We start from the raw sequence: 12,872 nt of genomic DNA, 5'->3' as shown, positions 1-12,872 counted from the left end.
AGGAGAGCCTGCAGGGAGAGATGATTGTCAGATAAGAAGAGATAAGAGGCCAGAATGGGGAATAGAAGATGAAGGGAGGGAAAGGGAATTTTTTTTTAACGGAACGAGAAATCGACACTCATATCAGCAGGTTGGAGGCTACCCAGACAAAATATAATGTGTTGCTCCTCCACCCTGAGGGTGGCCTCACCTTGGTATAAGAGGAGTCCTTGGGCCGGAACAGGAATATATAATATCATCATCATCATCAGGTGCTGTGCTCAGTTTGAGCTTTGACTGCCACGGCCCACACACTCCTGTTTCGGGTCAAGTGGATCAATTCATCGGTATTCATTTCCAGTTCTCTGGCTGCTGTCTCCATTATCATTTGTCTTTGCCTTCCTCTTGCTTTCTTCCCTTCAATCTTTCCCATAATTACCATGCATTCTAACTCCTCTTTCCTAATCACATGTCCAATGAAGTCACGTTGTCTTTTCATGATCTCATACATTATTTCTCTTTTTGTGCTTGCTCTGTTCATGACATCCTCATTAGTTATTCATTTCATCCATAATATTCTTTGCATCCTCCTCAAAAACCACATCTCCGCTGCTTCAATTCATTTCCGCATGTTACTAGATATTGTCCAACATTCTGAGCCATATAACATAACTGGATAAACATGTTCTATGTTCATAGAACATAGAACATAGAACAGTACAGCACATTACAGGCCCCTCCGCCCACAATATTGTGCCAATCCTCAAACCCTGCCTCCCATATAACCCCCCACCTTAAATTCCTCCATATACCTGTCTAGTAGTCTTTTAAACTTCACTAGTGTATCTGCCTCCACCACTGACTTAGGCAGTGCATTCCATGCACCAACCACTCTCTGAGTAAAAAATCTTCTTCTAATATCACCCTTGAACTTCCTTCCCCTTACCTTAAAGCCATGTCCTCTTGTACTGAGCAGTGGTACCCTAGGGAAGAGGCGCTGGGTGTCCACTCTATATATTCCTCTTAATATCTTGTACACCTCTATCATGTCTCCTCTCATCCTCCTTCTCTCCAAAGAGTAAAGCCCTAGCTCCCTTTCAGTGCTCTGAGGCAGGTTGTCATGCCTAGTTTAGTGTTGGTCAGTATACTCTTCATTCTCGTAAAGGTGTCTTTTGCCATCCCTATTCTTCTTTTGATGTCCATGTCGCACCTGCCATCTAATGTCACCCAGCTTCCTAAGTAGCAAGAGTTCTGTACTTGTTTTATGTCTTCCCCATTTATTCTCAGCCTGCAGGTAGGATTTTCCTTCTTTTTAGATATCACTGTACATTCTGTCTTTTTGCAATTGATAGATAGACCCATTTTTGCACTTTCTTCAACAACTATATCGATTAAGTTCTGTAGTTCTTCCTCCGTACTTGCAATTAACACAGAGTCATCCGCATATCTGAAATTATTGATGTTTTCACCGCCAACTTTGATTCCCAAGATGTCTCTTATTTTTTGTAATGTTGTTTCACTGTACACATTAAACAAATCAGGGGAGAAAACACACCTTTGTCTAACGCCTCTCTTGATTTTCGTGAACTGACTCACTTCTCCATCTATTCTTACAGTGGCAGTTTGTTCCCAGTACAGATTTCTGATTAGGCAGAGTTCTTTCGAATCTAGATCTAGAGTTTCCTGTAATATTTCAAATAACTTATTGTGCTTCACTTTATCAAATGCTTTTGTGTAGTCGATTAAACAAACAAATCTCTTTGCACTTGAATAGCTCATTCTGATGGTATCCTTAACATCAATATCACGCTTCTAGTATCTTTGTCTTTCACAAAACCACATTGTTCTTTACCTATTTCAGCTTGAATCTTACTTTTAGCTCTTGTCATCAAAATTCTTAGAAGTATCTTGGTGATATGACTCATTAAACTTATGGTCCTATGTAATTCACATTCTATTGCTCCAGGTTTCTTAGGAAGAGTGATAAATACTGATTTTTTTCATCTCTTCTGGTATTATTCCAGTCTCATAAATGTCATTGATTAAATCAGTAAGTTTTTCAATTCCATAATCTTCAAGGGTGATAATTTGTTCTATTACTAATTTATCAGGACCTGCTGCATTTCCTTTCTTCATCTTATTTATTACATTATGAACTTCAGATTTTAAAATAGTTGGACCTTCAATGTTCTTCATTTCTGGTTTTTCACCTTAATCATCTTCAAACAATTCTTGAATATATTCAGTTCATCTGATCATAATCTCATCCTTTTCCATGATAATGGTACTGTCCTTTGCTTTCAAACATCCACCTGAAGAATAGTGGAGCTTTTACCAGTGATATTCTTGATTTGCTGATGTAACCTTTTTGGATCAGTGATAGGGATTCTTTCCAGTTACTCACATTCCTGGTTTAACCATTCTTCTTTGGCTTTTTGACATAAGCTTTTAACTTTTTATCTAAGGACTTATATTTTATGGGATTTGCTTTCTTCCATCTCCTTTCTTCCATTAGGTGTCTGATTTCATCTATCATCCGTTTTTTCTTTTTTAGGAATCACTGACTTTGCTGATTCTACCAAGGCATCCCTTAGAGAGCTAAATTTCATTTCTACATGATCACTATCATCTTCAACAGATTCTATTTCTAGACTTTGAAATCTATTCCTTAATTCAATTGTAAGTTTTTATCTTAAGTTTTTTTTCTTTAATTAATTGTGAGTAGTCAAGGGATTGTTCAGGTTTTTGCTTCTTTAGTTTTTTAAGTTTTACTTTTACATGACATATTACTGGGTTATGGTCACTATTACAGTCTGCACCTGGATATGTTTTGCATTGAGTCACTGAGTTTCGAAAGCTTTGGTTTACAGTAATAAAGTCAATTTGATTTCTGGTGTTATCACCTGGACTTTTCCAGGTCCACAAGTGTCTTGGATGGTTTTTAAAGTAGGTATTCATAATGACCTGATTATTCATCTTGCACCATTCTACCCATTTCTCACCTCTTTCATTTCTTTCCCCTAGTCCAAATTTTCCTATGGTATTTCCATCAGCACCTTGTCCTACTTTAGCGTTTAGATCTCCCATAACAATAACAATATCTTGAGATTTGCATCTATTCTTTGCTTGTTCAAGCTCTTCATAGAATTTATCTATATCATCATTTGTTCCAATTGTTGTTAGAACCTGTATAATTGCTAAATTAAATGGTTGTCCACTGAATCTAACAAGGAGCACTCTTTCTGATTTTGCCCAATGTCCTAAAACACTTTTTGCCATGTTTTCATCCATAACAATTCCTATTCCATTAGTATGGGATGTTCCACAGAAATAAATTAGTGTTGTATTTCAATTCTGACGTGTTCCAGCACCTGTCCAAAGAACTTCACTAATTCCCATGATGTTAATCTTTAGTCTTCCCATTTCATTTATCACATTGTCCAATCTTCCTGTTTGATATAGGGTTCTACATTCCAAGTGGCAATAATTTTCTTTTGTGTTACTTGAATTTTATGAGCAGCAGCTTGATGATGGTCGGGGATCCGCCCGCTACCCAGAATCAACCCGACCGAGCGAAGCATCTTCAGAACTGTCTTGAAGATCTTCTTGACACTGTTGTTGTGCGATACATTTTACGAGTTCGATTATGGTTTTCTTAGCAAATAGATTCTAGGAAACCTGGTATCCAGCAACGGTGGTTTGCTATTGCCTTCTGTTGGGTGAACAATATACAATATACAAATTTCATTACAGAAATTTATTATTTACAACCTAAATTTGAAAATCGATAGCAAATGCATACAATATTAAGATCAAATTTAAACTTCCCATTGATGGAAAGGCTTCTGGGAATTGGAAAATGTAAAGGATGGTTTGAATGTGAGAGGGAAGTAGATTAGGTTTTTGATCAATGGCTGTGCTGTTGTCACACACCAGAGAAGTAAGTGCTCAGGGCCTTGCCTGTCATCCTTGTCTTCCTTTTCATCAGCTGTCCCTGGGATTAAGGATGATATGCTTTGACATCAGTTTAAATTCGGAGGTGACAATTGAGGCCAGTGTGGGAACCACAGTCTCTTCCACAGCTGGGGCAGGAGTTGGATGATGGGGCAGGCATGTGTTTTCTTCAGTGAAATGGTGCACCCCTCCCACTGTTTATACAGAGCCTCTGCGTGCTCCTGACGAGAAGCATCAAAACTCTCAAAACTATCCCAAATGTTCCTCTCCATTTTGACCAGTCATCAGACAGAGATTTCAAGCAGTGATTGGGGACATTGTACTTATTCAAGGAAGCTTTGAGTGCATCTTTGAATCTTTTCTATGTCCCTTTGGTAAACTCTGCCATGATAGATCTCAGAATAAGTTTCCTGTTGTAGGAGTCAGGTTGTCAGGCACACAGGTGGTAATCAACCAGTGTATCATACTCTACTCCAGCTCAGAGTGAGGCCCTCCCCCTTCTGTATCTGAGCAAGTGGACATCAACTATAGAATCACTGTTTAAGAGCAAATTAACACAGAAACTGGACCTCAAATCCACAGTTCTGCACTGATTCCCAAGCACCCATTCCTTTTACACTAACAGCACCTAATACGTTTTGTTTTCACACTCTTATCAACTTTGCCAATACCACTCTTCGACACTCGAGGAGCAATTTAGTGGTCAATTAAACCTACCAATTTGCACATTTTCTGAGATGTGGAAGGAGTCTGGAGCACCTAGGGACAGGGAAGATATGCAAACTCCACACAGGCAGTACCAGTTGTGAGGATTGGACTGGAATCACCAGAGCTGTGCCAGTGCCGTGCACTACTGCTATCCTTCTGCAGCAGTAAGCTGAACCTGTGAGGGATTGTGGGTGCAAATGGACACAATTAAAGATTAGCATAATTTTGTCACTTGTATATCAAACATGGAAACGTGCAATGAAATGCATCATCTACATCAAGTCAAATCAGTGGGAACTGTGTGAGTCTTACCGTGCTTCCAGTGCACACAGCTTACTAACCCTAATCTTATTTCTTTGGAATGAGGGGGGACACCAGGGCACTCTGTGAAAATCCATGTGGTCACAGGGAGAATGTACAAACTCCTTATGGACCACAGTGGGAATTGAACCTCAGTCTCACAGCAGGCATGCTGTAAAGCATTGTGGTAACTGCTGTGCTAAGGTGCCACTCTCAAGGGAAGCGGAAATCCAGTGCAATGTTGAATGCACTACAGAACAACGAGCCAAGAGACTTTCAGCTGTAGGCGTTATTCTGGCTGTGAAAGGATGCACGTTTTTATCCGCTTCCCAGTCAACATGGTTTGCACTCTGACAGAACCAGGGTGTTGATATGCTTAAGTTTGTGCACAGTATGACTGGAGCTAAGCCAAGTAAAACCAGATATCTTGGCCAACTCCGTGCAGCTGGACCTTATCAAACTCTAGGAGCATATGGAGTCCTGAATCTTGTCCGAGTGAACTCGAGGATCAGTTCTCTTCCTGCACTTCTGTAGGCACGATTGGTTCAGAAAACAGTCAGTGATGGAAATTCCCAAGTTTTATTATTATACCCCAAACTCCTGCTATCTCTTGTGGAACTGGGAAAACTGAAAAGTACCTTACAGTTCGATGTGGATAGCCATCTAGTTGGCACACCAAGAGACAGTGAAGGCCGATTTTATCAACTGCCGAAGTGTGGCCAGTGCTAAGTGATCGCAAAGACTATTGATCCTTCTTCTAATGACAGCGCGGTCCTCACATTAGGTCATCTGAAGTCAAAGTGATATGAGTTGAAAGTTCTGAGCTTCAGAGACAGGTGACTGACTCCCAGCGATCCAGTCGGCTGGACAATAAGCAAAGCCCGTTGCAATGGCATCAGTGTTCTTCTGCTGGGAATCACGCTCATTTCCAGTTCTACACGCAGGACCCCGGAATTCTGGGCCCTTTGTAAACAGATGACCTTATTAGATTTAATAGAATTTGGAGAAAAAAAGAGTTGTGCAGAATTATCATTCCACTTGTACTCCCTGCTTCCTTTAATAATTCACCAATAATGCAACGGGAAGGTTTTTTCCTCTTACCCAATTTAATGGCAGTTCCTTTAGACCGTACTAAACTTCATTTTCTACTCTAGCTGCAGCAGAGGTGACACCATGGTTAACGCTACCACAGGACTCCAGAGATGCTGATTTCATTCACAGTGGTATCAGTGTAGAACATGTACATTCTCCGTTACTGTGTGGGATCCCATCGTGGGCTTCCGTTTCCTCCCACATCTTGACGGTGAGCTGTTGGCAGACTAATTGCTTTATGGCAGCTGATTTGGGATGTGATAGGGATTAGGTGACAAGGAAGCAAGTGGGGAAATGTGATTGACTGGGAGTGTTCTGAGAGCCTCCTGACTTGTATAAAATAATAATGGAACAAATACTAGATATTATTTGATGAAACTAATCGTATTCTCGTTCAAAGTACTTAATTATTGGGAGCCAGTCGAACTGCTTAGTGATGAGGTCTAATCAGCGTCATCTGGAGAAACAAAGTTCATGAACCTTGTCAGCAATTTTACGATAGCCATGCTGCATAGGGATTGAAATTGTCTACAAATTCTCCCCCTTGCTTCTTGCACAAGAAAGGCTTTCCTACATTTCCAGTATGATTCAGTCTGGAGGATAAGATTAATTCATTAACATTCATTTACTGGATACAAGCAAACATTATCATCCAAGTCCAAAGTTTGAAACCTTACAGGGACACCATTTGCAAAAGGCATATTGGACACAAGTGGCCATAAAAAATGTCAATACCCTTCCCTTATGTGACTTCATTTGCTTGCTCACTTGAACACGTGACATATTACAAGAATAATGTCTACAAGAATACTCCACTCATTGTGTGGTTCAAAACCCTAATGTGTACACATGTTGCTATTACTGTATATTTCATTACACTGATAATGCTCGTACAGAAATGTTGGTGAGCTTCAGATTGTAACAGGCCACTGCATTAAGAACATTACTAGCAGCTTTGGAAAAAACCAAGATAGAAATGGTGAAAATCTCTTTAGGAGATGGTTCTCATGCATTCTTCTGCAAAATACTATTCTTAGCTGCCAAAACTTTGGCTATCATGTAATAGAAACATTATAATTGTAGTAAAATTATAGATTGCTGTTTTCACTAATGTTCTACAATTAGCCTGTAGCAACTATGATCGTGGATCAGAAATAGACAACTATGTCACTTGGAAGGAAACCAAACATGGGGTTACTCGTCCTTCTGCAATTAACCACACAGTACTTTCTGTAATACATTAGTCTATTGACTTCATTTGCTTCATCTTGTGCTAATACACACATTCATTTTCAGGAGACTTTCCCAAATTTGAGGGAGTCCTTGCATTGCCGGCAATTTATAGAAAATTGTTCATGTCTCAAAAACTGTGCCCACAAATGACATTACCACTTATTTATTAAAAGGAACTAGAAACCAAACCAAAGAGTTAGTAGACAGAGGCTGAAGTTCACTACTTCACTTTGAATGTAATGGCTTACATGTATAGATTGCGTCAATACAGATGTAGGGAGTAATTACTAATTTCCCTGAGAGCTGGAATAAGGCTGTGTGCCTCTTTTACACAGCTCACAGATGCTTGCTCTGGGAACAGAAACTTATTTGGAAATGTTTGTAAAGTACTGAGAGCAGCAGAATATGGTAATAGTGTCTTGTAAATTAATGTAACGTATTCAACAATCTGCTGGACAGCATCACCACTTGTGCCTTCAGTCTATAACTCCATGGCGAAGTCTCTTCAAGGTATGGAGACCGAAGAGACGGCTGAGGCTGGAATCTGGAGCAGCACAGAAATCACTGGAGGAACTCAGCAGGTCAGGAAGCAACTGTGGAGGGCAGTGGACAGTTGAGACCCTTAATTGAAGCTTTCTCCTCCATTGGTGCTGCCTGACTTTCTGAGTTTCTCCAATGCTGTGTGATGCTCTCTTCAAAGTTTGTATACTTTGAAGTTGTCCTCTGGCATCTGCACTCTCTTGAGTAGTGTTGATCATTTAAAGTCAATATCGTCCAGTAGTTTGTGTAGTCAGGGCACTAACAAAATATGAGTCTGCTTTGTTGGTGTTCTAAGGCCTACATTTGGGGCGAATTCAAGTCCCTAAATTGTTGATGCAGCACATAAACTGCCCCCTCATCCCAACAAGTCCATTCCAACCACCATGCTCCAACACACATTAGCCCTACATTAATTTTTAAAAGTTCTCCCTCATTCCCATCAATTCCCTCAGCCCAAGTTTCTCCAACTCACCTATACACATGGGGTGTAATTTTCAGTAGCCAACTGTAAATCTCTGGAATGTGGTAGGAAACTGGAGCCCCTGGGGGAGACCCACATGGCAACAAGGAGAACTGGCAAGCTCCACACACACAGCGACCAAGGTCAGGATTGGACACAGATTGCTGGAGCTGTGGAGCAGTAACTTTACTTGCTCCGCCACTGAGCTGCCTCTTCCAATCAGAACTCGGTGGTATAAAGATAATGTTGCATTTGTGGCATTTACAAGTACAAACTCACAGAAGTTTGGTCATTGGCAATGCATTCAAGAAATTCTTCTGTAGATGTTAATCCACTTAAGTACTACAACTTGTCCTGGTAAAATATTTGCTCTCTAGTCCTCTGAGTTTGAAAACCACCAAGCCATCATTAGTGCTGTTTTATTCTTCATATTTGCAGAAGGACGATTAACTTTTCCTTCCTGTAAATCCTGCAACATCTGCCGGCCAAATATCTGGATATCCCACTTTGTGAGATCATCATCATAGCTTTGATAGAGAATATCCCCTCTGGTAACTACCTTCCTCAATTGCTGTCTCACACCCCTTGACACAACTGATGTCCCTTCACCCCCCAACCCCCTCCATTGTTTTGCTAGTTGGGACTGGCCTCACTTGCTTTGGTTCCAACCCATTAAATTGTAATCTTCTCCAGCAATGAGTTCTTTTCTCAATCTATGAACACTATCTTTGAAGCATTCAAACAATCTATCCTGCTGGTGTGGTCTACCGGTACTTCTCACAACAAACCACAACTCTCTCTCTTCACCTTCTCACCAAAATCCCCCATTGTTATTGAAGCACCTATCCAAGCTTCTGTTAAACTCAGGATGTTTAACAGTTGGTTAGCATGGACAAGGGTTTACTTCTGCAGGGTTACTGTCCATGATTATACATGGCTTAGAGTTGCACTGTGCTCTTCCGTGATGAGCAGAGGCCTAGTAGCCATAGTTGCTCTATTTTGAATGCAGTATCGCAAGAAGTCTACACAGCTTCCTAACCTCCGGACATGGTTCAGAAAAGCTAAAGCAAAACTTTGAGGCTATGTGGAGACCCCTGGAGAGGATTTACATTTACTCCTCACAGTATGAAGATCCCATAGTGTGTCCTCCCTCCCCCTATAACTTCCTTCAGGCCTGCTACCCTTCATGAACCAGGCATTCATCCAAATACTGCAATCAAACTGACCTCTGCTTCCTCCACATGATTAGCAGAGTATGCATTCAGCAGGCTAGACCTCAAGCTCTGGAATGTCCTCCCCTGAAAGTCTAAGTATTCTCCATTTTAATCTCTCCTGAAAACCTACTTTGCCTTGGAGTGAATGCAGTACCGATTCACCAGACTGATCACTAGAATGAGAGACTAGCATTAGAAAAGATTGATAAGATCTGACAAGGCTGAGACAAAATAAAATTTTGAGGGAGATAGTCGAGGTGGATGCCAGGAAACCGTTTTCTCCAGATGGAGAGGATGGAGAAGTGACTCAGGAATCAAATCTGATATAAGACAAATATTCCAGTACACTGAAGGTGGCAAATGGTTTGAATTCATTGGCTAAGAGGAGGAAAGATCCTCAGTCATTGAGAATATTCAAGGTTGGACTGAACAGATTTTTGGACAGGAAGGTACTTGGGAACTGGACTGGAAGGTGAAACAGAGATATAGGATCACCCATCATATTACTGAATTATGGAAGATGATTGAGAGATTGTCTCACCTGCTTTTGCTTTCAATTCTTATGTTCTCTGTCCAATCATCCTCTTCCATGGCTCTGGCAATATTTGAGTAGTTATGTTCTTGTGAAGGACTTTGAGATATTTTAATGCATTAAAAGCACAGTATAAAGACAAGTTATCATTATTCTAGTTGATTTATGATCTCAGTAAAAATGAAGCAAGACTCAGGCTATGTTAAGCAATGTGTATAAGTAAAATGGCAAATGGAGAAAACCAGACCTTTGATTAACAAAGTGCTTAAACATAACCATAGGGTACAATATAATCATTTAAAAGATCAAATAGTGAAGGATGATTGTTATTCAAAGTCACTAGGTGAATCAAGATAACAGCAAGAAAGATTAAATTCAAAGGGGTCCTAGAAATTGGAACCATGTGTACATATTTCTCATGAGTGAACTATGTGTAAGTTATTTTACCTGGGTTAGGATATGCTAACATTAATTTACCACCAGATGAATGATGCTCTTCCATCTTCAGTTGCTCACCAAATGAAACTATAGTTCATGCACCACACATTTCCGTCTCTGCCAGCAAGAACTGGTGCTTTGTCAATTGCCCTTGGAATAGTTGGGAGCAGAATTGCGCATAAGGTATTAATTAAAGAGTGCACACCATGATACCATTGTCTTTTATGCAGCATCTGCCAGCCTCAGTTTCCAATGGTCAGGACAGTGGATTTGGTATCACTGGTCACATCTTAGTTACACCTGATAGTCTGCCCCATTAAATCCAATCCACCCGTCACTCTGGATTTGTTACGGCTGACTATCATGCAGAGGGTGTCCAGATCAGGGAAGACTACCTTTGCTCTACCTTCTATTTTCGCTCACTTCCCTGGGACACTTTTATGCAGCTATTGTGCAGCTGTCTTTGGGAGAGTATCTTTAGGAGCTGGTGAACTTCCCAATAATTGTCCTCCATGACAAGACCCTTGAGAACTGTTCACACAGTTCCCAGTAGGAATGAAACAGATGTGTAAAACATATCATTGCTTTGATCATATTTTTATCCAGGGAATCTAGTTGGGAATTGGCACTACAGATACCGAAAGAGAGTGAAATCCAATTTCTGGCTAATAGAAATCTGGACAAGACAGAAACATTCACCACCTCAGGCAGCATCTGTGAGAAAGAGGGAGGCAGAATTAACATTTCAAATTAATAACTTTGTTAATTGTTATTTTAATTGTTAATTAGAGTGAAATGTTAATTTGAGTGCTTAATGTTGACTCAGAAAGAGAAATTGAAGGAGAGATAAAGGGAGAAAGAGTGAGTGCAGTGAAAGAGGAGGGAAATGGTTAAAAAAGGAAATATTACAAAGGATTAAACAATGACTTTTTGAATATTTTTGGAAGAAATTAATAATGTGAAGTGACAACGTACCATATTATAGTCTTATGCCATACTTTGGAAACAAGCCCTTTGATCCCACTTGTCAAAACCAACCTGTCCATACACCAGTATTTGGACCATATCCTGGTAAATGTTGGAGACATTGATTCAAAATCATTTATCATTATCATTGCTATCTGAAGAACTGACTTTCTGGTGCATAGATCTTCATGTGTCCTGAATAATCACAGCAGTTGCTTGCCAATGGTCGCTGTTAGTTATGAGCTCATTTCTGTAATCAACAGGAACATCCCAGGCCTGAGGCTTCAACAACTGATCAAGAGTTGCAATTTATCAACCATACAATGTACTGGACCATGGGTAGGAGGGAAGAGAACTGACGGTCATAAGCTCCATTTCCATTGGTAAATCTGTGGAACTCTTTGCCACAGAAAACTATGGACGCCAAGTAATTAGGTATATTTAAAGTGGAGTTTGATAGGTTCTTACTTAATGAGGGTGTCAAAAGTTACAGGGAGAAGGCAGGAGAATGGTGTTGGAAAGATAATAAATATGCCATGATGGAACGGTGCAGCAGACTCAATTGTTTGAATGGCCTATTCTGCTCCTATATCTTATGGTCTTATGGTATGATGGTCTTATTTGGGGCTTGAAGGTGAATGGGTAAAAGGGGCAATGGAAATCAGCACCAGCAAACTAGAAAGTTGCAGGAAATTATGAAAGTGAACAGGTAGATAGATGGGGAGTAGTTGATATTGGGGCCTTGACTGAGGACCTTATGGGATCTGAGAGAAACCAGGTTGTTTGCAGGATCAGAGGAAAGGTCTGACCTTCAGAGAGGTGGGAGGTGGGGGAGAACGTTAGATAATTGGTTAGTGGAAGATAGGCTGGTGGAGAGGTCCAGAATTCAAAGGGTGTTCAGGGCATGGGTCAATTTGTTAGGAAAGGATGGTAGGTGAAGCCACATTGAGACTTGCAAAATCAGAAGGTCAGGGTCTTGAGGTCAGGAATAAACTTGGATTAGAAGGATCTTGCCCATAAAACTAGATTTAAGCAAGTATAGAGGGGAGATGTGAGGAGAGAGAGAAAAGGGAAGGGGAACCTGGTGGAAAGAATAAAGGACAAGCCCTAAGGAAATGCTGACAAGGTAAACAAAGAAACATAAGATGATTATAAGGTAACTCTAAGTACTTATAGTGAAAAATTGTGTAGAGTGGCTATAATCTGAAACTTATGAACCTGACATTGAGGATGGAAACTTGTAATGTATCTAACAGAATTGGGAACTGCTGGTTCCTGTTGAACTTTACTGCAAAAATGTGGGGAAACGGGAGTGTAGGTGGGACAGAAAACTAAATTAGGACAATTCAGGCCATGCTTATGGATAGGGTGGAGGTGGCAGGTGAAACAATCACTCATCTGCGTACAACTTCCCCAGGAGCTGAGAGGGAACCTGCATCATTTCATTCCCTTTGCA

General features: G+C 40.4%; 1 long non-coding RNA gene across 4 annotated transcripts in view; it reads right to left on the bottom strand.

The window, feature by feature from the left end:
* LOC132392707 (uncharacterized) overlaps nucleotides 1-12,872 on the bottom strand; it is an 81,356-nt gene that overhangs the window by 46,233 nt on the left and 22,251 nt on the right. For 2 of the 4 annotated variants that reach the window (XR_009511627.1, XR_009511628.1), the window contains exons 2-4: nucleotides 10,022-10,075; nucleotides 4,651-4,816; nucleotides 191-3,691 (exon numbers count right to left, since the gene is read on the bottom strand). This is a non-coding gene — a long non-coding RNA (uncharacterized LOC132392707). Of the gene's footprint in view, nucleotides 1-190; nucleotides 3,692-4,650; nucleotides 4,817-10,021; nucleotides 10,112-12,872 lie in introns of all 4 variants that reach the window. The other 2 variants (XR_009511626.1, XR_009511629.1) reach the window with 2 other exon arrangements.

This window comes from Hypanus sabinus, chromosome 4 (assembly GCF_030144855.1).
Source record: "Hypanus sabinus isolate sHypSab1 chromosome 4, sHypSab1.hap1, whole genome shotgun sequence".
NCBI lineage: Eukaryota > Metazoa > Chordata > Chondrichthyes > Myliobatiformes > Dasyatidae > Hypanus > Hypanus sabinus.
The sequence above is the reverse complement of the archived record's forward strand: the minus strand, read 5'-3'. Positions and strand labels throughout refer to the sequence as shown.